Here is a 24,438-nt window from a genome sequence, read left to right as displayed (position 1 = left end):
GGTACTCATCTTGAATACATTACTGGTTACATTATTTCATGCTCATAATATGCTTTTATTCTTCATAAATTTAAGTATTTACAAGAAAAAACATAAATTCAAGTACTTCAAAAGGCCACACAAACCTTTTTTACATGATGTGATGGTTTGCTCTATGCATAAGCTGAACAGCTTTCTTTCACATGCAGTCAGCCATTGTTATGTTCAGTCTCGCTTAAGTAATACCTGTACAGAAAAGAATATTTATCTATCCCGTTTATATACGATTGGTTGAAATCTTCTCTATGAAACTCATTGTGAACTTAAGGTCTTGAAAATCATTACAGTCAACACCAGCAACAAACTTACTAACCATGAAATTATCAATGTGACTGCTATGATATATTGAGAAATAGTTGTTGTTGTTGTGGTCTTCAGTCCTGAGAATGGTTTGATGCAGCTCTCCATGCTACTCTATCCTGTCCAAGCTTCTTCATCTCCCAGTACCTACTGCAGCCTACATCCTTCTGAATCTGCTTAGTGTATTCATCTCTTGGTCTCGCTATACGATTTTTACCCTCCACACTGCCCTCCAGTACCAAATTGGTGATCCCTTGATGCCTCAGAACATGTCCTACCAACCGATCCCTTCTTCTAGTCAAGTTGTGCCATAAACTCCCCTTCTCCCCAATTCTATTCAATACCTCCTCATTAGTTATGTGATCTACCCATCTAATCTTCAGCATTCTTCTGTAGCACCACATTTCGAAAGCTTCTATTCTCTTCTTGTATAAACTATTTATCGTCCATGTTTCACTTCCATACATGGCTACACTCCATACAAATACTTTCAGAAACGACTTCCTGACACTTAAATCAATACTTGATGTTAACAAATTTCTCTTCTTTGCCATTGCCAGTCTACATTTTATATCTTCTTTACTTCGACCATCATCAGCTATTTTGCTCCCCAAATAGCAAAACTCCTTTATTACTTTAAGTGTCTCATTTCCTAATCTAATTCCCTCAGCATCAGCCGACTTAATTGGACTACATTCCACTACCCTCGTTTTGCTTTTGTTGATGTTCATCTTATACCCTCCTTTCAAGACACTGTCCATTCTGTTCAACTGATCTTCCAAGTCCTTCGCTGTCTCTGACAGAATTACAATGTCATTGGCAAACCTCAAAGTTTTTATTTCTTCTCCATGGGTTTTAATACCTACTCCGAACTTTTCTTTTGTTTCCTTTACTGCTTGCTCAATATACAGATTGAATAGCATCAGGGAGAGGCTACAACCCTGTCTCACTCCCTCCCCACCCACTGCTTCCCTTTCATGTCCCTCGACTCTCATAACTGCCATCTGGTTTCTGTACAAATTGCAAATAGCCTTTCGCTCCCTCTATTTTACCCCTGCCACCTTTAGAATTTGAAAGAGAGTATCCCATTCAACATTGTCAAAAGCTTTCTCTAAGTCCACAAATGCTAGAAACGTAAGTTTGCCTTTCCTTAATCTTTCTTCTAAGATAAGTCATAGGTTCAGTATTGCCTCACGTGTTCCAACATTTCTACGGAATCCAAACTGACCTTCCCCGAGGTCAGCGTCTACCAGTTTTTCCATTCCTCTGTAAAGAATTCGCGTTAGTATTTTGCAGCCATGACTTATTAAACTGATAGTTCGGTAATTTTGACCTCTGTCAACACCTGCTTTCTTTGGGATTGGAATTACTATATTCTTCTTGAAGTCAGAGAATTTCGCTGTGTCTCATACATCTTGCTCACCAGATGGTAGAGTTTTGTGAGGCCTGGCTCTCCCAAGGCTGTCAGTAGTTCTAATGGAATGTTGTCTATTCCCAGGGCCTTGTTTCAACTTAGGTCTTTCAGTGCTTTGTCAAACTCTTCACGCAGTACCATATGTCCCATTACATCTTCATCTACCTCCTCTTCCATTTCCATAATATTGTCCTCAAGAACATCGCCCTTGTATAGACCCTCAATATACTCCTTCCACCTTTCTGCTTTCCCTTCTTTGCTTAGAACTGGGTTCCCATCTGAGCTCTTGATATTCATGCAAGAGGTTCTCTTTTCTCCAAAGGTCTCTTTAATTTTCCTGTAGGCAGTATCTATCTTACCCCTAGTGAGATAAGCCTCTACATCCTTACATTTGTCCTCTAGCCATCCCTGCTTAGCCATTTTGCACTTCCTGTCGATCTCATTTTTGAGATGTTTGTATTCCTTTTTGCCTGCTTCACTTACTGCATTTTTGTATTTTCTCCTTTCATCAATTAAATGCAGTATCTGTTCTGTTACCCAAGGATTTCTACTAGCCCTCGTCTTTTTACCTACTTGATCCTCTGCTGCCTTCCCTATTTCGTTCTTCAAAGCTACCCATTCTTATTCTACTGTATTTCTTTCCCCCATTCCTGTCAATTGTTCCCTTATGCTCTCCCTGAAACTCTGTACAACCCCTGGTTCTTTCAGTTTATCCAGGTCCCATCTCCTTAAATTCCCACCTTTTTGCAGTTTCTTCAGTTTTAATCTACAGTTCATCACCAATAGATTGTGGTCAGAGTCCACATCTGCCCCTGGAAATGTCTTACAATTTAAAATCTGGTTCCTAAATCTCTGTCTAGCCATTATATAATCTATCGGAAACTTTTAGTATCTCCAGGGTTCTTCCATGTATACAACCTTCTTTCATGATTCTTGAACCAAGTGTTAGCTATGATTAAGTTATGCTCTGTGCAAAATTCTACCAGGCGGCTTCCTCTTTCATTTCTTACCCCCAATCCATATTCACCTACTACATTTTCTTCTCTTCCTTTTCCTACTGTCGAATTCAAGTCACCCATGACTATTAAATTTTCGTCTCCCTTCACTACCTGAATAATTTCTTTTATCTCGTCATACATTTCATCAATTTCTTCATCATCTGCAGAGCTAGTTGGCATATAAACTTGTACTACTGTAGTCGGCATGGGCTTCGTGTCTATTTTGGCCACAATAATGCGTTCACTATGCTGTTTGTAGTAGCTTACCCGCAGTCCTATTTTTTATTCATTATTAAACCCACTCCTGCATTATCCCTATTTGATTTTGTATTTATAACCCTGTATTCACCTGACCAAAAGTCTTGTTCCTCCTGCCACCGAACTTCACTAATTCTCACTATATCTAACTTTAACCTATCCATTTCCCTTTTTAAATTTTCTAACCTACCTGCCAGATTAAGGGATCTGACATTCCACGCGTTGATCTGTAGAACGCCAGTTTTCTTTCTCTTGATAACGAAGTCCTCTTGTGTAGTCCCCGCCCAGAGATCCGAATGGGGAACTATTTTACCTCCGGAATATTTTACCCAAGAGGACGCCATCATCATTTAATCATACAGTAAAGCTACATGCCCTCGGGAAAAATTACGGCTGTAGTTTCCCCTTGCTTTCAGCCGTCCACAGTACCACAACAGCAAGGCCGATTTGGTTAGTGTTACAAGGCCAGATCAGTCAACCATCCAGACTGTTGCCCCTGCAACTACTGAAAAGGCTGCTGCCCCTCTTCGGGAACCACACGTTTGTCTGGCCTCTCAACAGATACCCCTCCGTTGCGGTTGCACCTACGGTACGGCCATCTGTATCGTTGAGGCACGCAAGCCTCCCCACCAATGACAAGGTTCATGGTTCATAGGGGGGTGAGAAATAGTAAAACCTTAAAATTCCCACACACTCCCCACATAATGCCAATCCCCACAAAATCCCCAGCTGAACTGAAATTCCCCACAGTTAGTGGAATTCCCCACGAATTGGCAATGCTGCCGAAAACTGTGAGTGAGTAAATAAGTAGTTGGGCACTCTGAATTCGCAAACGATCATGGTAGTGTGACCATAGCGACATCTATCTGTTTACTCGGTAGTTGACTTGTAACAGTGCAGAAGTCTGCAAATTCGCTTTATGTAATAAAACGATTCATGTATAGCTGTGTCACATATCGTACACCATTGGGCAGTGCTTATAGTGCGCCTTAGTACCTAATGTCTACAAGTCTATTCTTTCGAAATACAGTTAAATTTCCCCCAAAATCTAACTGCTATCATTTTTGTGTTTTAATCAACGTCCCATACCTAGTAGTATGTGTGGTTCACTCTTTTTTAGGAGTTCTTCAATCTCTGGCACTACTTTGTTGCAAATGTTTCAGCAGTTAATTACTAGAATTTTAACTTTCAGATTTTTATGGTAGAAAACCTCAATCCTTTCCGTATAACACTGGGGTGTATCGATGAATTCTCTTTCTACGATTGAATTTTTCTATTATATTTTTATCTTTCCAGTACTATATTTATAAATATTATAGTTGTTCCAGAATAGTTACTGATTGTTGCCAATAGAGTTCATAAGGAAAGCTGTTGTCAGTATGCTCTAATGTTAAAGGACTACCTAAACTGGAATTGCCTGTCACAGTTTTTCTATGTATAAAACAGATTCAATAGCTCCGTTTTAAGACAAGGAAGTCTTTCACATAGCTCAATGTTTGTGACCTCATGTGTCGTGTAATGATATAATTTTGCGGGTACATTCAGTGCTATACATGGACACACTCTCCAGAAGTATTGCAAAGACAGTTGGTAGTAAAGATGAAATAAACTAAAATTTCATGCCTGAAGAGGGAGTTCTACTACTTGAATAGGGAAAATGTAGCAATCATAAACCTTTTTTTTTCCTTTCATCGTGTTGTGGTAGTGCCAGCGATAAAAAGTTTTGTAAAGGTTTGAAATTATGCTTAAAGTTTGTTGGAAGCGGCTAAGAGTTTCATTCTGAAGTACTGACTGAATATAGTGTGGTTTCCAGAAAGAATTTCTCACTCTGGAGCGGAGTATACGCTGATATGAACCTTCCTGGCAGATTAAAACTGTGTACCGCATCGAGAGTCTAACTCGAGACCTTTGCTTCTTTTTTCCTCACAGTCGAACCATATGCTCGCCATTTTATGTCTTCTTCAGCTAGCTTCTATTATGTAGTGTTCTTTTTTCAGCTAGTAGATGAAAACGTAGAACATAATGTAATTAAAAGGAATATGGAAAGCGGGGGGGGGGGGGGGGGGCAGCGACATCCCATTACGTCTCTGACCGAAACTCGTCGTCTCCACATGCATTGATAAGTTCGTGTCTTTTCACTGTTTATCTTTTTCTGGTGTCTGTATTTTCCACCGGCAGTCTGTGAAACATTAAACTACTGCTTCTCAGGATGCTTTGCCTTCAGTCCAGTGTATTTCCGTCGTTTTACTCTGTCGTTCTCCCTCCTGTCCTTTTCTCAGCGGTCTTATGTAACCTTACGCCCTCCAGCTCGCTAGGGGTTCACTGAAGTCGATTGTGCTGTGTTTTTAGCTATGTTCAGAAGTCCCCAGCACTACGTGTACTGCAGGGAATGTAAATATTGCTTCTCCTTTCTGCCAATTGTCGGTGTTTGTCTTCACATTTGAGTAAAGGTCACCTTCCGACAATAAAAGACTACTGAAGGTGATGGTGTGTGGCGATGTACGTTGGATAAATGCCAAGGGGTTTCTAGTTGCTTTCCATACTTCATGCATCGTCCTACATACAAATTGATGTTTGATGTTCATCAGTATCTCGCACATGACAAGCTGCACAGAGGTGGGAGTCCATAAGATATATACGAGGGCTATCCACAAAGTACATTGTATAAGGTGTTAAAATAACAATAAAGGAAAAAAAAAAAAAAACAAAGTACATTACGTTTTCGTTTGTGTCCGTTAGGGGCGGGGCTAGCGCGGCCATCTTGGTGTCATGGTATTCCGCCGATCAGTCGGCTGTCCTCCGTTGAGTTACTGTGACAGTTTGAAATGTCAGCGTTAATTGAAAATGTCGCGAAGTGTGAAGTGCGTGCTGTAATAAGGTTTCTGACTGCAAAAAAACTGTACACCGACAGAAATCTATCGGCAGCCTTTGTGAAGTGTATGGGGACAACATAATCACTGAAGGTTGAGTGTGTCAATGGGTCATAAAATTTAAAAATGGCCGAACTAACGTTCACGACGAAGAGCGAAGTGGAAGACCCAGCATAGTGACTGCCGAACTTGTCGAAAAAGTCGATGCCGCGGTCCGTGAAAACCTTAATTTCACAATAACGGAACTCTCTGTGAGTTTTCCACAAATTTCACGAAGTTTGTTGCACGAAATCATTACCGAAAAGCTTGGTTACCACAAGTTTTGTGCAAGATGGATACCAAAAATCTTGACAGAGATTCACAAAAATCAGCGAATGGCTGCAGCGTTAACGTTTTTGGATGCTTACGAGAAAGATGGCGACTCATTACTCGATCGCATTGTTACTGGTGACGAAACATGGGTTAAGCATGTGAACTGCGAGACAAAATTGCAGTCAATGCAGTGGGGGCACACAAATTCCCCCCCAAAACCCGAGAAATGCATGCAGACAATGTCGGCAAGGAAGGTGCTGGCGACTGTCTTTTGGGACAGAAAAGGTGTGATTTTTGTGGATTTCCTGGAAAGAGGCACTACAATAAACTCTCAAAGGTATTGCCAAACTCTGCACAACCTCAGAAGAGCAATACAAAACAAGCGCAGGGGAAAGTTGGGCTCAAAGATCTTGCTGATTCACGACAACGCCCGGGCCCACACGGCAAATGCCACTCGTGAAGTTCTCGAATAAATTAAGTGAGAGTTGCTTCCTCATCCGCCGTACAGTCCCGACCTGCCACCGAGCGACTCCCACTTATTCCCAGCAATGAAGAAGTGGTTGGCTATACAGCGTTTTGATGACGACGCACAGCTTCAAGAAGAGGTAACCACGTGGTTGAAGGCGCAGGCGGCCAAATTTTACGACGAAGGAATTTTCAAGCTCGTCTATCGCTACGATAAGTGCCTTAATTTAAATGGCAACTATGTAGAAAAGTAGTATTTAAGTGTGGCTTTCATCTGTATATAATAAAAAAAATTTCCAATACTTTATTTATTTTTAATTCCAAAATGTAATGTACTTTGTGGATAGCCCTCGTAGCTTGCAATCGGGAAGTCGTGAGGAGTTTCCTATTGACCACGTAATACCACAAGGCCATCTCACTCGATGGGAAATATGAGTGATGGACACTTTTCTATATGATGTTCCAATCGACCTCTCAGTACTTACCATTTATATTTGTTTTGTCGTGGGCCATGATCAGATATTTGTATACTGCTCGGACTGTAGCTAGGAGTGTCTCGGCAAAGCCCATGCTGATGGAGCTGTATTCAGTCAAAAAATATTTGAGATTTTGGAGGTCATTTGGTCTGTAGAAAACGTCCACCGACGCTACAAGACTCGCTGGCACTACTTTGTTCAGTAAAAAGACGACGATACTAATCGACGAATAAAAAGTCCACCTTTCGTACGTGGAACTTAAAGCTCGCGTCTTCGTATATACGTCTGTGAGTTTCAGTTCGCCAACATCAGATGGAAGAGTCAATGTAGAATATTTGACCTTGAAAAGGCCGCGCCTTCCAAAGTAGCCAGTAATTGGTTTGCTATAGTGCGCTCGTGCCGTATAATTTACTTTATATATAAGATAACGTTCACCAAGGCCATCCATTATAGTTCCTCCAGGGATCAGAGTTTATGTTGACATATACAGGTGCGTACTTCATTAAGTAATCTTTGTAATTGACTGCAACCGTGTGTCGAATGTCTGTTCAAAGCACTTAACAATGGCTCGATGGCTATAGCAAAAAGTCGTGCCACTGACATCGGACAGCCTTGTCTAACTGGTCTATTGATTGTTATCAGCCATACCATTCGGTTGTTTATCAATATTGTGGACTATGAGTTTTTGCAAAAGGCAAGTGATGATTGTGACGAAATGACGTGTGAAGTTCATTGCCTGTACGGTCTTGATTACATACTATTGGTTTACCCTGTCAAAGGTTTCTTAAAAATCGAGCATAACCATGGCGCATGGGATGCCAGAATCATCCGCTACCGCTATTATGTTTCGATAATCACACAGGGTAGCATGAATGTGGCGGTCTTTAAGACACTGGTTTATTTCAGGGCTGTGACTGTGTGCATTACTTGTTTCAGACTCTTAGATATAATCCTAGCAAATACCTTGTCGTCACTGTTTAAAAGAGTTTATGGTAATGTAGTGCCGATCACCCTTTGGCGTGTTAGGAACTAGTATAATCACGCCTTCGCAAAACTTTTGTGGCATGTCTCTGTTTGGGTCCATCAGTTCCTGGCATATGAACGTTAGTTTTGGTTTCTGACTTTTTTGCGGTAGGATTTCACCAATGTACCATCAGGTGCAGGTGGTTTGTCTCTGGGCCTTTCATCAGCATGTTGTCCACCCCTCTCTGAGATCATCTCCAGTCGCTAGAGTGGTGGTATGCTATACGCCTCCCCTCTCCTCCTTAACCGCCCCATAATTGTGGGTGCCCAGGATGGAATTAGGACCGCTTACATAGGTTCTCATGGATGGTACATGGGAGGCAGATGTCTCTGCCAATGGCTTTGAGACAATGGTGCTTTGGGTAGCTGCTGTTCCTGTGGGGTTAGAACCTGGACATCTCGGGGCAGGAGTTCCATCTACATAGGTGCCCTTCTACCCATCATCTTTGGTGGTCTCAGCACGGTGGCCTATGGTGTGGAAAGAGATCATGCTCGTGCCCCACTGGAGGCAGAGGCGAGATGTTTCTGTGGGCAGTGTGTGGAAGTCTGGGAGGCAGTGGTCTAGACCTGATCTGACTGGGAGGCATAGGTGGTGATGATGGGTGATCTCATGTTATTACGTGGGCCCTGATGAGTTCATATCAGATGCATAACTTCATTTAGCTGTCGTGGTTCGAGCTGACTGTGATGATGTAGAAGCTCCTCTTGTCCTCACAGTACTTCAAACATTTTATGCCCACATAAGTCGACAATAGTGTATGGCTATACATGAGAGCCCAAATTAAAGATTGTGCCTGTGATGACTGATTACAGTGTGTTGGTTATAGGGGATAAAAGTACACACAGTGCCCACTACCATGCAGCATCTTGGCTGGGCTGTAACCATGTATGGGAATGGCTCAATAGAAAGTGGAAAATCATTTCAGAACTTTCGCAGATATTGCCATCATCATGATCGTTTGGTTCATTTGGGCCTTGAAAGTTCTGAATAATTGTTCTGTTCCTGCATTTGATGTAGGTGCAAAAGGACTGGTGGTCTGACACTTTAAGTCATTCATTTGTCAAAAGGAACAGAATTCACATGATGTGAACTTTGTTGGATAAGGAGACATTTCGCTCTCCCAGTCAGAAAGATAGTTGCTAGTGCCCAGATTCTAGCTGCTGACGTCATTGAAGACATCTATGCAAAATACGAGAAATCAGAGAGATCGTTCACAAGACATACCTGCTTATCCCCTCAAATGGACCTGAAAAGGGGATGTGAACGTGGCTGAAAATTAAAAACACAACAATTTGTGCACTACCACAAACTATCTCATTATTTAGATTCAGATCTAATAGGACACGTATGTTCTGCTCATCAGAACTTTCTCAGATGTTGTCATCATCATGATCGTTTGGTTCATTTGGGCCTTGAAAGTTCTGAATAATTGTTATGCTCCTGCATTCGATATACACTCCTGGAAATTGAAATAAGAACACCGTGAATTCATTGTCCCAGGAAGGGGAAACTTTATTGACACATTCCTGGGGTCAGATACATCACATGATCACACTGACAGAACCACAGGCACATAGACACAGGCAACAGAGCATGCACAATGTCGGCACTAGTACAGTGTATATCCACCTTTCGCAGCAATGCAGGCTGCTATTCTCCCATGGAGACGATCGTAGAGATGCTGGATGTAGTCCTGTGGAACGGCTTGCCATGCCATTTCCACCTGGCGCCTCAGTTGGACCAGCGTTTGTGCTGGACGTGCAGACCGCGTGAGACGACGCTTCATCCAGTCCCAAACATGCTCAATGGGGGACAGATCCGAAGATCTTGCTGGCCAGGGTAGTTGACTTACACCTTCTAGAGCGCGTTGGGTGGCACGGAATACATGCGGACGTGCATTGTCCTGTTGGAACAGCAAGTTCCCTTGCCGGTCTAGGAATGGTAGAACGATGGGTTCGATGACGGTTTGGATGTACCGTGCACTATTCAGTGTCCCCTCGACGATCACCAGTGGTGTACGGCCAGTGTAGGAGATCGCTCCCCACACCATGATGCCGGGTGTTGGCCCTGTGTGCCTCGGTCGTATGCAGTCCTGATTGTGGCGCTCACCTGCACGGCGCCAAACACGCATACGACCATCATTGGCACCAAGGCAGAAGCGACTCTCATCGCTGAAGACGACACGTCTCCATTCGTCCCTCCATTCACGCCTGTCGCTACACCACTGGAGGCGGGCTGCACGATGTTGGGGCGTGAGCGGAAGACGGCCTAACGGTGTGCGGGACCGTAGCCCAGCTTCATGGAGACGGTTGCGAATGGTCCTCGCCGATACCCCAGGAGCAACAGTGTCCCTAATTTGCTGGGAAGTGGCAGTGCGGTCCCCTACGGCACTGCGTAGGATCCTACGGTCTTGGCGTGCATCCGTGCGTCGCTGCGGTCCGGTCCCAGGTCGACGGGCACGTGCACCTTCCGCCGACCACTGGCGACAACATCGATGTACTGTGGAGACCTCACGCCCCACGTGTTGAGCAATTCGGCGGTACGTCCACCTGGCCTCCCGCATGCCCACTATACGCCCTCGCTCAAAGTCCGTCAACTGCACATACGGTTCACGTCCACGCTGTCGCGGCATGCTACCAGTGTTAAAGACTGCGATGGAGCTCCGTATGCCACGGCAAACTGGCTGACACTGACGGCGGCGGTGCACAAATGCTGCGCAGCTAGCGCCATTCGACGGCCAACACCGCGGTTCCTGGTGTGTCCGCTGTGCCGTGCGTGTGATCATTGCTTGTACAGCTCTCTCGCAGTGTCCGGAGCAAGTATGGTGGGTCTGACACACCGGTGTCAATGTGTTCTTTTTTCCATTTCCAGGAGTGTAGATTCAAAAGGACTGGTGGTCTGACACTTTGTCATTCATTTGTCAAAAGAAAGAGAATTTACATAATGTGAACTTTGTTGGAAACTGATAAAGATCAATGAGTGTCTAAGAGAACAAAGGACAAAAGGGACTCACTTATAATGTTGGGAATATATTACGTAATGTATACATTCGGAGAAGTCTATGTTGGAGTTACTTGAACGTCCACTAATACCAGGATCACAGAACACAAACAGTATTGTAGGTTGGGAAAGGTAGAGAGTTCAGTCATAGCAGACTATGCACTATTTGAGATCGACCAGGTAATAAAATTCGCCAGCATGTTGTATTTCGCTGAGGAGAAAAGTTACCATCCTTGCTTGTTCTAGAAAGCTGTAGAAGTTCACAAACATGACAATACCTTCAACTAAAAACAAGAAACTAGTAAGTTAAACAGCTCCTGGATTCTCGCGCTGAACTGAACGACCGATGCAGGTAGCACTGTGTTACTGTACCGTATCATAAATGGAATGAAAGGTTCTACATTTATTGTTTGTTGCTCTTGGGCCACCACATGCAACTGCATTAATTGTAAATTGAAATAACGCTGAATACCGAAAGCTAGTGTTAATATTGTTCCTGAGGGCTCTTGAATGTGTAATTGGTTTCTACAGTTTGGCTACGCTAGTGTATAGGGATCAACCAAACGTATTTGTCGCAATTACCCTTGATAATTGGTCACTCAATAATAGATAATAAAACATGACCGAGGAGTAATTTTATATGCCGCGAATAAAAAATTAAATAATGATCACGATGCACTTGGTTTACTTGATTTAAATAAAAAAATAGCGTTTATTCTTTTCTTTTCCACGCTATATCAACGTAATGACAGTGCGAAAGTTTTAAAATAAAAGAAATCCAGACCAATATACTACATTAACTAACATGTAATTTCTTGTAAAACTTCAGAAATAGTTCAAAGCTTTTCGAAAAAAATGTTTTAAAATTAAAGTTTCACATGGCTAACGAGTCGGAATCACAAGTTCAAATCGCTCACAAGTTAATCACGGAAATGTATTTAGAATTCTATCTTATTCACCTAGGTGAATTATTCTGAATTCACACACTAGCTAACTCTTTAAAATATTATAATCTGATTAAAATTGGTTGATAGTTGACACTTCATACGTTGGAACTGGTTTCCACCAGTCACAGCACTCAATTTCACAAACAAGCTGCAACGGCTGGTCGGTTCACTTCGAATTCCTTGTCAGGCAATCTTTCTTGATGTGTGTGAATGGTTCTGGCACTTTTATGTCGTATTTTATCACACATGTTAACCACATTACAAACGTACATGCATAACGCTGCTAACTAAATACACACATTTCATACACAGCACTAAAGTGGCGTACCAACTATTTCTTTAGAGGGGAGCAAACAAACCCATTTACTGATTTCGTCTTTCAGTAAAACCGTTACGAATACATGCATTCGATAGTGTGGGAACAACTCATCAATACTAATATGGACCCAGTTTTATAGGTCGTGCTCTTGAAAACAATTGCATTGCTTTATTTTTTAAAAAGATATCTTTTATCGGAGAAGTGACGATTTACGTAAAGGAGTTAATATTTAGTATAGATGGAATATTACTCGCCCAGAGAAAAACCTTTTGTTATTATTTCTATTTTACAAACACTGTGCATCACATCTTCACGAAAAAAACACACACACACACACAATTTCTTTGAGAAAGAAGAAAGCATGTATTTTTAGACGTAAAAAAATTTACGTACAGTTTCCAAATGCAGTTTTGATTTCGACACTTCAGGAAACATATTCTTTCATGACATCCATAAGATTAATTTTTCCAGCCATGTCTTGATGAATATGGAGCAGGGGTAAATGGGTGAGTCTAGACTGAGTCATTGTTGATCTGAGGCAAGTTTTAAGTCGTCTCAAGGCGCCGAAAGACCTCTCAGAGGATGCTGACGATACCGGAACTGTCAGAATTAGAATGATGAGGCGAATAACTTCCTGAAAGAGTTGTTTAACCATACCAGGCTCAGCAATAAGCTTTCTTTCAATAGAGGATACATTACATGTTTGTATACCAGTCGTAATGGTTTGCAGCATTTCAAGCTGTGCATGAAGCTTGTCCATGTTAAAGTCTGTCGTATGTACTCCAAGAAATTCTTTTAAACATCGTGTAGGTGAAGGATGTGTTTGGGAGGACGTAATAAGTATCTCTTCAAGATGTGATAGTCGATTTAGATCAATCTCATTCAGAAGGAGATCAAAAATTTCAACCAAATATTTTCTAAAATTTCGTTCTTGAGACAATTCTTTGGGAAGAGACGGTGTTCCTGTGTGTTGCAATTTCGCTGGTATTTTTATTGGGCGTGAGATATTTGAGTCTTTCATATTTAGGTTTTTAGAGTAAACTTTAGATTTCTCTAACGGCACGTCAAATGCTTCCATAGTCCTAAGATTTGCAAGAGCTCCTTTTAGAACCTCCACTGAATGTTTCACTCCAACTGCATTAAAATTTGAATTCTGTAGGGATCTGGCCAGTTCCTCTCACAGTTCAAACACTTAAGTTGCTACTGTTATACAAAAAATAGTCTTAAACTTTTCGAACCGCTTCGGATTTCGCATAGCCTCTCAGGACTGACCTTCTTTCGTCTCTGACTGAGCTCAGTACACTCAATATTTCTGTCACTATTTTCTAGACCCACTCATAGCTTCCCTGAAACGTGTCAAAGATCTGCTCTTACAGACCATTGATTGGATGGGACACATTGGAGTCAGTTGTTGAGCTTTTGGTTTTGGACTCGTCTCATCGACACCAGATGGTAACACAACATCTGCATACACGTTTTTCTTTTTTGTGGATTCTACAATTATATTTGTGACGTCTTTCACAATTACTAGTACACTCCTGGAAATTGAAATAAGAACACCGTGAATTCATTGTCCCAGGAAGGGGAAACTTTATTGACACATTCCTGGGGTCAGATACATCACATGATCACACTGACAGAACCACAGGCACATAGACACAGGCAACAGAGCATGCACAATGTCGGCACTAGTACAGTGTATATCCACCTTTCGCAGCAATGCAGGCTGCTATTCTCCCATGGAGACGATCGTAGAGATGCTGGATGTAGTCCTGTGGAACGGCTTGCCATGCCATTTCCACCTGGCACCTCAGTTGGACAAGCGTTCGTGCTGGACGTGCAGACCGCGTGAGACGACCCTTCATCCAGTCCCAAACATGCTCAATGGGGGACAGATCCGGAGATCTTGCTGGCCAGGGTAGTTGACTTACACCTTCTAGAGCACGTTGGGTGGCACGGGATACATGCGGACGTGCATTGTCCTGTTGGAACAGGAAGTTCCCTTGCCTGTCTAGGAATGGTAGAACGATGGGTTCGATGACGGTTTGGATGTACCGTGCACTATTCAGTGTCCCCTCGACGATCACCAGTGGTGTACGGCCAGTGTAGGAGATCGCTCCCCACACCATGATGCCGGGTGTTGGCCCTGTGTGCCTCGGTCGTATGCAGTCCTGATTGTGGCGCTCACCTGCACGGCGCCAAACACGCATACGACCATCATTGGCACCAAGGCAGAAGCGACTCTCATCGCTGAAGACGACACGTCTCCATTCGTCCCTCCATTCACGCCTGTCGCGACACCACTGGAGGCGGGCTGCACGATGTTGGGGCGTGAGCGGAAGACGGCCTAACGGTGTGCGGGACCGTAGCCCAGCTTCATGGAGACGGTTGCGAATGGTCCTCGCCGATACCCCAGGAGCAACAGTGTCCCTAATTTGCTGGGAAGTGGCGGTGCGGTCCCCTACGGCACTGCGTAGGATCCTACGGTCTTGGCGTGCATCCGTGCGTCGCTGCGGTCCGGTCCCAGGTCGACGGGCACGTGCACCTTCCGCCGACCACTGGCGACAACATCAATGTACTGTGGAGACCTCACGCCCCACGTGTTGAGCAATTCGGCGGTACGTCCACCCGGCCTCCCGCATGCCCACTATACGCCCTCGCTCAAAGTCCGTCAACTGAACATACGGTTCACGTCCACGCTGTCGCGGCATGCTACCAGTGTTAAAGACTGCGATGGAGCTCCGTATGCCACGGCAAACTGGCTGACACTGACGGCGGCGGTGCACAAATGCTGCGCAGCTAGCGCCATTCGACGGCCAATACCGCGGTACCTGGTGTGTCCGCTGTGCCGTGCGTGTGATCATTGCTTGTACAGCCCTCTCGCAGTGTCCGGAGCAAGTATGGTGGGTCTGACACACCGGTGTCAATGTGTTCTTTTTTCCATTTCCAGGAGTGTATATCGCACAATGGATCACAGTTTCTTGAAACTTCCTGTAGTGCCAGACTCAAACACTGGTTGCTGCAGTGGATGTAACAACTCTTTGCCTGGACGTGAAGAAGGGTTTCCTTCACGCCTTTGTTCCAGCCAGACATATTAGCTGCACCATCGAAACAGTGCACACGTAGAAACTCAATTTCTAGTGCCAGTGTTAGAAGGATGTCTGTAATGGTAGTTGCCAGCGTCTCCGCCTTGCAGTCCTGCTGACTATATAAACCTAGATAAAGTTCTTTCATTTCCAGCATCTCAAGGTCAACACAACGTACACAAAGAGTGACTTGTTCCCGCCCAGCCCGTCCGTCGTTCAATCTGCCATAATTTTGTAAAATTGGGATTTTTTTGTTACATTGTTTTGTATCGCTGGAGCCAGTCAAGTTTCAGCCATATCTTCAGTTCTGGCACATCATTCTTCCTCTTATCGAGAAGTATCGTGAGGTTCCAGAGACCGTTTCATGACCTCTCAGTGTGTTTCCTGTTCGACCCAGGAACCTAAATGAACTGATGATTATTGTACCAGTAAAGCGGTTCTAGCTTTCTCCCGATAGGTCACCAAATGTCGAGTGACTTGGGCAATCACGGGTGTGCTATTTTCACCTTCCTGAATAATTGAGAGAAACTCTTGATGAAAAAGGCTCTTCGCGCGTATCTTGAACTTTTCAGTAGCTTTTTTTCAGTTAAAGATACCTTCTTTGAGAAAAACCGTTCCTTCATGTGGACTTCTATTGTTCGCGAAGTGGATAGACGGATTGCAGTCATAGCCGAAAACACTGGCACAATTTTCTTCGTAATGTAGCCACGGATAAGTCACAAACCATTCCGATTTACAAAATCTTCCATTCCTTCGTGGAAACTTGCGCTCCTCTGATGCGTGGAATTTTGCTTCAAAAACAGGTATACTTGAATTAGAGTGCATTGTGTTTTCATGTAGTTGTCTGCATGCTTTGACAGTCCTGTGTCACAACTTTCATATCCATCGCCTCTACCTGAAATCGTGAAGGATAAGAACGTGCAACATGACGTATCTCGCACACACCACACTACCATAAAAACAGCTTTCAACAAGCAAAGTATGTTAATGGTAAGCACATAGTATAATAGCACAAGCATATGAAGAAACTAGTCATAGTCGACCATAAAATATGTAGCTTACCAGTATCAATGCTTGTGCTTTCTTGTAAGTATCTTCGACTTGTATTACCATTATCTGACTGAAACTGGCCGTTGTCATAGGTAACGCTGATACAAACGATCTGAGAGTTTTTGGTGCTACTACAATCTCAAAGAACTCCTTGATAGGTTTTTGTGGCATTGTGCAGTACCACGCCTAAAATAACAAAATAGTAATAAGCGTATATAAATATCACCCACGATCCATGGTTCGATGAATGCATAAAAAGGGAACGAAAAGTCAGATACTTAAACTTAAAAATGTCGCTATAAATCACTAATTGTATATGCCACGAGTAAGAGGAATCACTGTAAGCATTGAAACTTCCTGGCAGATTAAAACTGTGTGCCGGACCGAGACTCAAACTCGGGACCTTTGCCTTTCACTCCGCGCGGGATTAGCCGAGCGGTCTAGGGCGCTACAGTCATGGACTGTGCGGCTGGTCCCGCTGGAGGTTCGAGTCCTCCCTCCGGCATGGGTGTGTGTGTTTGTCCATAGGATAATTTAGGTTAAGCAGTGTGTAAGCTTAGGGACTGATGACCTTAGCAGTTAAGTCTGATAAGATTTCACACACATTTGAACATTTTGCCTTTCACGGGCAAGTGCTCTACCAACTGAGCTACCCAAGCACGACTCACGCCCTGTCCTCACAGCTTTACTTCCGCCAGTACCTCGTCTCCTACCTTTCAAACTTTACAGAAGCTCTCCTGCGATCCATGCAGGACTACCACTCCTGAAAGAAACGATATTGCGGAGACATGGCTTAGCCACAGCCTGGGGGATGTTTCCATAATGAGATTTTCACTCTGCAGTGGAGTGTGCGCTGATATGAAACTTCCTGGCAGTTTAAAACTGTGTGCCAGACCGAGACTCGAACTTGGGACCTTTGCCTTTCACGGGCAAGTGCTCTACCAACTGAGCTAACCAAGCACGACTCACGCCCCGTCCTCACTTGCCCGTGAAAGGCAAAAGTCCCGAGTTCGAGTCTCGGTCCGGCACACAGTTTTAATCTGCCAGGAAGTTTCATATCAGCACTCACTCCGCTGCAGAGTGAAAATCTCATTCTGGGAACTGTAAGCATTATTGAAAAATCTATATGGCGAATTACAAAACAGGGTGCAAATCAGACATTGAAGCAATATTGCAGTGTAAATGGAAGGACAGTAACATCCGACATAACAAACGAACTTGCACGATTCATACCAATTCGATTGCGACTGATGATTTATTAGAAGGAAACTCATATGGTAAATAAAATATTTTCAGCTGTAAAGATAATGTGTACTATCATATTCGTTAAATGATCAACTGCCGTGTAAAGCACTGTGTTTTTGAGTTTATTTCATGTTCAACTTTCAATTGTTAAATCAATTTAAGTAAATTGTATAATGTTGTACCACTACATGTAACATTTGTGATGAAACTGGTATGAAATATATAAGAGAACTCAAATCTCGTTTTCTCTGTACGAATGCTTTTCTCAGTAGCTGAATAACAGGCAAGGATGAAGCTGCACTCGCTGTATATTAAAACTTCTTTCCAGAAGCGACTGTATATTTTTACTTGCTGCTGTTTTTGCGACAAGTTTTATTGTAAACGTTGACTTGCATTGTAGCAATGTATTTTTCCTTTCATAAGCTAACAAATGGCATTAATATATTTCCACGTTATCTTAGGATCTCAGTATCTATTGTCCAGAGAACACTCATCTCTTTGCTGAAAGCGTTGTTTCAGTATCTTGAACTGCTTCTGTGTAGTGACTTGTCACGCTGCACTCTGCATGGCGCGCAGAAGCTTGTCATGAGCGGCGTATCACCAACACATAGCAATTCATTTACTCATCACTGGAAAGAACAGGTTTCGCACCATGATAAAAAATTACTTCGGTACGTTAGCTTCATTTGGTACGCTGCAATACACGACCTAAAGGGCACAAAACGTGAAATAGCCAGTGAGGTGCAAATTCCTCAAATTACGTTATGAGTTATGGTACTTCATTTACAAACATGGTAAAAACTATGAGTAACAGTGAAAAGGTAGCCATTGCACTGCCAAACACGAACGTTCGGCTATAATACATCAATTTTTTATGAAATTGCTGTGTTGGCAGAAGAGCCAACACCGTGTTGCTAGAGGAGGCCGAAATGCACGCGTTTAATTACACGCAGACTGGCGTGAGGTCTGGAACAGGTCAGAGAAATAAGACTAGCAAAACAGGAGGTAACTGGTAGAATACTTAACTTTAATCCATAATTGGTGTACATCGCTCTTGACGGTACATTATTTCCATCTCAATATAAACTGGTAATGGCGCCTTGCTAGGTCGTAGCAAATGACGTAGCTGAAGGCTATGCTAACTATCGTCTCGGCAAATGAGAGCGTAATTGTCAGTGTAGCATCGCTAGCAAAGTCGGCTGTACAACTGGGGCGAGTGCCAGGACGTCTCTCTAAACCTGCCGTGTGGTGGCGCTCGGTCTGCAATCACTGACAGTGGCGACACGCGGGTCCGACGTATACTAGCGGACCGCGGCCGATTTAAAGGCTACCACCTAGCAAGTGTGGTGTCTGGCGGTGACACCACAGAAATCACATGAGAAATGTTACATTTCCGAAAGAAAAACCCCACGCAAATTCAAAAACAGTATTTTCTTAACAATAGTAAAACGTTTTCCGAACAAACTAATTTCAGAAAAGGATGTACCTTTGTCTCATTTATATAATATAATTATCCATATGACTGAAAATTCGTTTCCGCTTCGGTTCTTTTGTGCTACAGGGTGAGGAAGGGTTTTCCACAAACACTCCGCAACAATAATACCGCGTCCATGAGCCAGGGATAAAGAACTGCAATAATGAGTCTGGATAATAAGTCAGCGCTTACTAGACTTCAGGATCAAATTTTCTCTAAAGCCTTAGTAAACTGAGGGCTATTTTTAGCATGAAAGACGTTATCTAAGCAACAATTGCCACGACTGATTGAGTTCATTGCTTAACTACTGTCGCAGGGCTGACTGTGAGAAAGGTCCCCCCTATAAACAAAGCAGTGTGTGTCAAATCACGAATGTGCTATGTATTCCTATAAGACATAAATGGGGGATATGTGTAACTAGCCAAAAAAATTAAAATTTTCGCACTGAAAAGTGAATGTAGTGCTTGTCCTGAACTATGGACTTAACAACAACTCGCTATATAGTGTTTCAGAACATACGTGTAATTTTTTTGATCCTGTAACAGCAGTGGACTTTCTCTTGGTGTGGAATAAAAGGATGATTTGAGCACACTGTCTTGGTGCCTAATTTCAGAACAAGCTGCAATGGGTTATGGAGGGATTTTCTTGCAATACTACACTTAGCTGAAACGCATGCATCCAGATACTAGTTTTCTTGCAACTTACAAGAATTATTCCATCTTAGTTCTCGATATGATGTTATATGTACATATTTTGCGCCTTTCTGTACGAGTTTGAAGTGGTGATGGGGAGGGGGGGGGGGCGACGCCCCCCCCCCTCCCTCCGGTTGATACGCCGTTGCAGCACTAACTGAACACTACTGGATACTTCCACGTAAGACGCTATTCAGCGCCATAATCACAGACATCGGATTGCATTAGATAAGCTTCGCATGATGTGGCCTGATACTGAATTTTTGAAGGTTGCAATTCATTATTGCGACTGGGTGATAACAGTCAAAAATATAACAAAAGGGCCCAACATCGTACTTCAGCGCAATGATTAGCGATTAACCTGCAATGCTGCAGGTCATAGGTTCGAATCTCGTCAAAAGTCATGAAATTTTTTATTTCTGAATCTAATCAAAACTATTTGATTATCATTTTTACTCAATAACTGGTTGAAATGTAATGTTGGTTTATAATTCTTTGCCACGTCATTTTCGTCATTGTATTAACTTTTTTATTTGCTCTTATTCTTCTACCTATTATTCTTTTTTCATCTGTAATCTGTCTGAGTCACCTATAATCTGCAACCAAGTGCCAAGTGCCAAGTGAAGATTGCTCATAAGTTGATAACGTGGCAGCTCGTGTAGCCACTGAGAGGGTAGTTTCACGTAACCAATGATAGCAAGAAATTACAGTTTCCTTGTAGCTCTGAAACTAAACTTTTTCTCTACTGAGTTTGTTTGTAGAGGTTAGCTTTAATAGCCGTGATCAAAGCGATCGTGGTGTTAATTCTGCTCCAGATTTCTCAGCTACATTACACATAATGAGGGTGATGTTAGCTTAAGACACGAGTTTAAATTCAGTGCTACAAAACGCACCTCCTGCCGCAGTTCAGTCTTTGGTCACTTAAAATCTGCTGTCTACAGAGCATTTCTCGTTACTGACGTACCTCGCCGTGTCCACCTCCAACATTGCTCCGCGTTACATGTTAACAGCGTTTGTGAAGTGACTTGCCATGTTTCGGTGTTACCTAAAACTGAGCAGTAACCGGCGGCCGATGTGGCAATACTGTAGCGACAAGTGACAGACGTCAAGTATCAAGTAATTTTAAATGAGCTAAAAGTATTCACTGCCCACACGTGTGAAAAACGCGAGTTCCCGAGCTTGTACTTATAAATTTTCCAGACACTACTGAAAGCCGACCTGATCACCACTCATATTTAAATGTTTTTCTTGCTCCACTTGTCACAGCCAAAGCAACTGACCAAGGTGGTCACTGACTATTTAAAACCTTCGCAAGGTCGTTAGTCAGATTCACATCCTTCCATTTTCCAATACATAAAAACTATTAACTTTTACGCTGTACATATGCGTGATACATCAAATAACTGCATAAACGCTATTTTAAGTAGTTTCACATGGAATACACATTCCAGCATGAAGTTTAAAATACATAATGTTTATAATGGTTCAAATGGCTCTGAGCACTATGGGACTTAACACCTGAGGTCATCAGTCCCCTACAACTTAGAACTACTTAAACCTGACTTACCTAAGAACATCACACACATCCATGCCCGAGGCAGGATTCGAACCTGCGACTGTAGCGGTCGCGCGGTTCCAGACTGAAGCGTCTAGAACCGCTCGGCCACAGCGGCTCGCTATATACTATTTATAACTATTGTTATGTTGTAATAGACCTTCATGTGATCTATCCATTGATACTTAATTTACAAAAATCGCACAGGGCATTGGGGAGATATTAATTCTTGAAGTTCACTTTAATTGTGAAATCTTTCCAATGAGTGACTTAAAAACTATTTGCTTGACCATGAGCGCATTTTCACGTATGCACTCCTCTTAATTTTCTCTTTTAAAAGCATTATTGGTTTCCTTGTAACTGTCTTGGATCGGTTTTCATTATATTCATGTTGTCTATTCAGTAGTTCTGGTCAGTCAGCTGTGGTACGGCGGTTACCCCATCCACGCTGAGCGCACGGGATTCAGCATTGCAAGGTGCCCGATTTGGGTGGATTGTCGTGATTTTCCTCTTGAAACTCCGACTCGCCAATTAAACCTTGTCGGAACATATAAAAATTGCCATTACACCTGAACGGATAATATTCGGCACGATATTGTTTGTCCATTATACGAGTTCATAAGCACACTTATAAATGTAACTGAACTTAAAAAGACAGCTATTAGCTCTAAAAGACTTGCTCTTAACAGCGTCCAGAGTTCCAACTTTAAGTTGGCCGACCAGCTCCCTAGACCTGAGTCTCTAAATGGCAGTCACCAAATGCCAATTTAGAACCAAAAGAAAAGTACTGAATCGGTAGAAGTGGATAGGCTTTGGTCGAGAGTCGTTGGGTTTTGGCTGCAGCCAACGTTAACAACGTAGCTGACAGCGGTGTGTGAGGCTGACATTTTCTGCATGGTTACTCTATTTCGAGTGCTTCCTCTCCTTGTGATATGCGTGCATAATTGATGCAGGTACGATCTTTATTAAAAATATCAATACAGGCGACAATTTCAGTTTCGTTTGCGAACATCATTTAATTGATTTTTACCTTCGACTTCTGCTTACAGAAGCAGCTGTAGTTTGTTCATCCCGCACTGTGGCGGTGAATGTGCTAGTAGGGCTTGCAGTCGTGTAAGCTGCCCCCTAGCTCACGAGCTGTGGGCTCTCGGACCGCGCGAAAATGTTCCAACTCGCTCTCCGAGGCCGGTAGTTGTGGAATGCTTCTATACTCCTTCCCTTCTTAAATTGCCAAGCCTACGATGTTTTGTTGTCGGTTGCGTTATCGCCTTCTGTGTTTATTGTTGATGTATCCTAGACAGCGCCTCGTGATCTATGTACCTGCTTTCTTCAGTACGGTACCAAAATGAGTTGGCAAAAATGTGTCATTTTTAACTTTCAAATGGTTCAAATGGCTCTGAGCACTATGGGACCTAACAGCTGAGGTCATCAGTCCCCTCGACTTAGAACTACCTGAACCTAACTAACCTAAGGACATCACACACATCCATGCCCGAGGCAGGATTCGAACCTGCGACCGTAGCGGTCTCGCGGTTCCAGACTGTAGCGCCTAGAACCGCACGGCCACTCCGGCTGGCTAACTTTCCCGAGTCTGACGAAATTGTTAGTCGGTCTATGGAGGAAGGTGTCAGTGATACAGATCAAAAACGAAAAAGACGACGATTTTACATTAGCCAGCGATCACAGTTCTGCTGTCGAACAAGAAGAGTATCATTCAGAGGAAGAACTTCAGGAAGGTTGTGATGGGGATCTGTCTGTTTCTTCAATGAATAGTAAAATGCTGCAGGCTTTCTTTAGTGCAATAAAATAAACTAGAAGCATTTAAACAGCACTTAAATGATTGTAAAAATAAATGATATATTGCATAAATTAAAAATTTCAATTGATTTTTGCCTTAAATCTCGGTTTATACATAGGGGTCCCAGAGACCCCGCCTCGTTGTATATGTTACAGAAAAGTCACTTCACGAGTTAAGGGTTAGATCAAACCACAGTCTATGTTAGACTGTGGATCAAACTCTGTAGCGAGTCAGAAATCGATCGAAAACGTTGGTTATTGTTGTTACCGTTGGTAAAACATTTGAACAATTGAAAACCAGCATTAATGACGATTGGTATGAGGATCACTCATGCCCTCACAAAGGTAAATATGATAAGCTATTACACTCAGTGTATTGTGTTCCTCTCATAGTTTAATGTGTCTCACTGAGGCGAAATTGACGTTAAACACGCGTTAAAAATCCCGATTTTGTTCAGTTTAAAGTGCCGTATTCGACAAAAAGAATCCCGACTTTTATTCAGAAAAACCTAGCAACCCTGACGGGATTTCTCCAGCCACAAAAACATAGCATAGGTTTAGCTGCAGCTCTCGTACAGCTGGTGGAGTTCTCATACTCCCAGAGTCCGCCAGTCACTGAGTCTGAAAACTATGGTCGTCTGACATACATTACTGTCACCTCGTGGTGAACACTACAGCACTGGCGTGGCTCATCACCGCCATGTCTAGCCTTGTGCAGCTGGCACGCCACCTCAGTCATCAACGCATGCACACACAGCTGTGCCTTCCTCTCCTGTCACAACAAAGTGTGCATGCACAGCCATATCTGCTTTTTAAAGTTATGGTGTTCATCCATAGAGGGCTGTACCTTGGTAAATGGGGAAACCACAGTGGTAATGACCAGGGAAACATCCTCAGATGTTGATGCTAAAGGTGCATATAATTTCTGTCAGCCATTTGTGCTAACGAAATGTCTGGAAAATATAAACAAAAGTCAAGAAGCCAACAAGCAATAAATAATCTTTTTCGTTCTTCTTTTTCCCACACTTCACCCCATATCTTCTTGGGGTTAATTATTGGATTCGGTGATGTTAGTGGTGGCAGATGGTCAGATGCCCTTATTGTTGCCACCCTTCCT

General features: G+C 43.0%; 1 protein-coding gene across 1 annotated transcript in view; it reads left to right on the top strand.

The window, feature by feature from the left end:
* The window catches only part of LOC126240298 (kelch-like protein 10), a 111,817-nt gene that overhangs the window by 21,559 nt on the left and 65,820 nt on the right, over positions 1–24,438 (top strand). The window lies entirely within an intron of this gene.

This window comes from Schistocerca nitens, chromosome 1 (assembly GCF_023898315.1).
Source record: "Schistocerca nitens isolate TAMUIC-IGC-003100 chromosome 1, iqSchNite1.1, whole genome shotgun sequence".
Taxonomy (NCBI): domain Eukaryota; kingdom Metazoa; phylum Arthropoda; class Insecta; order Orthoptera; family Acrididae; genus Schistocerca; species Schistocerca nitens.
Note: the sequence above shows the minus strand (reverse complement) of the source record. Positions and strands in the feature narration are given on the sequence as shown.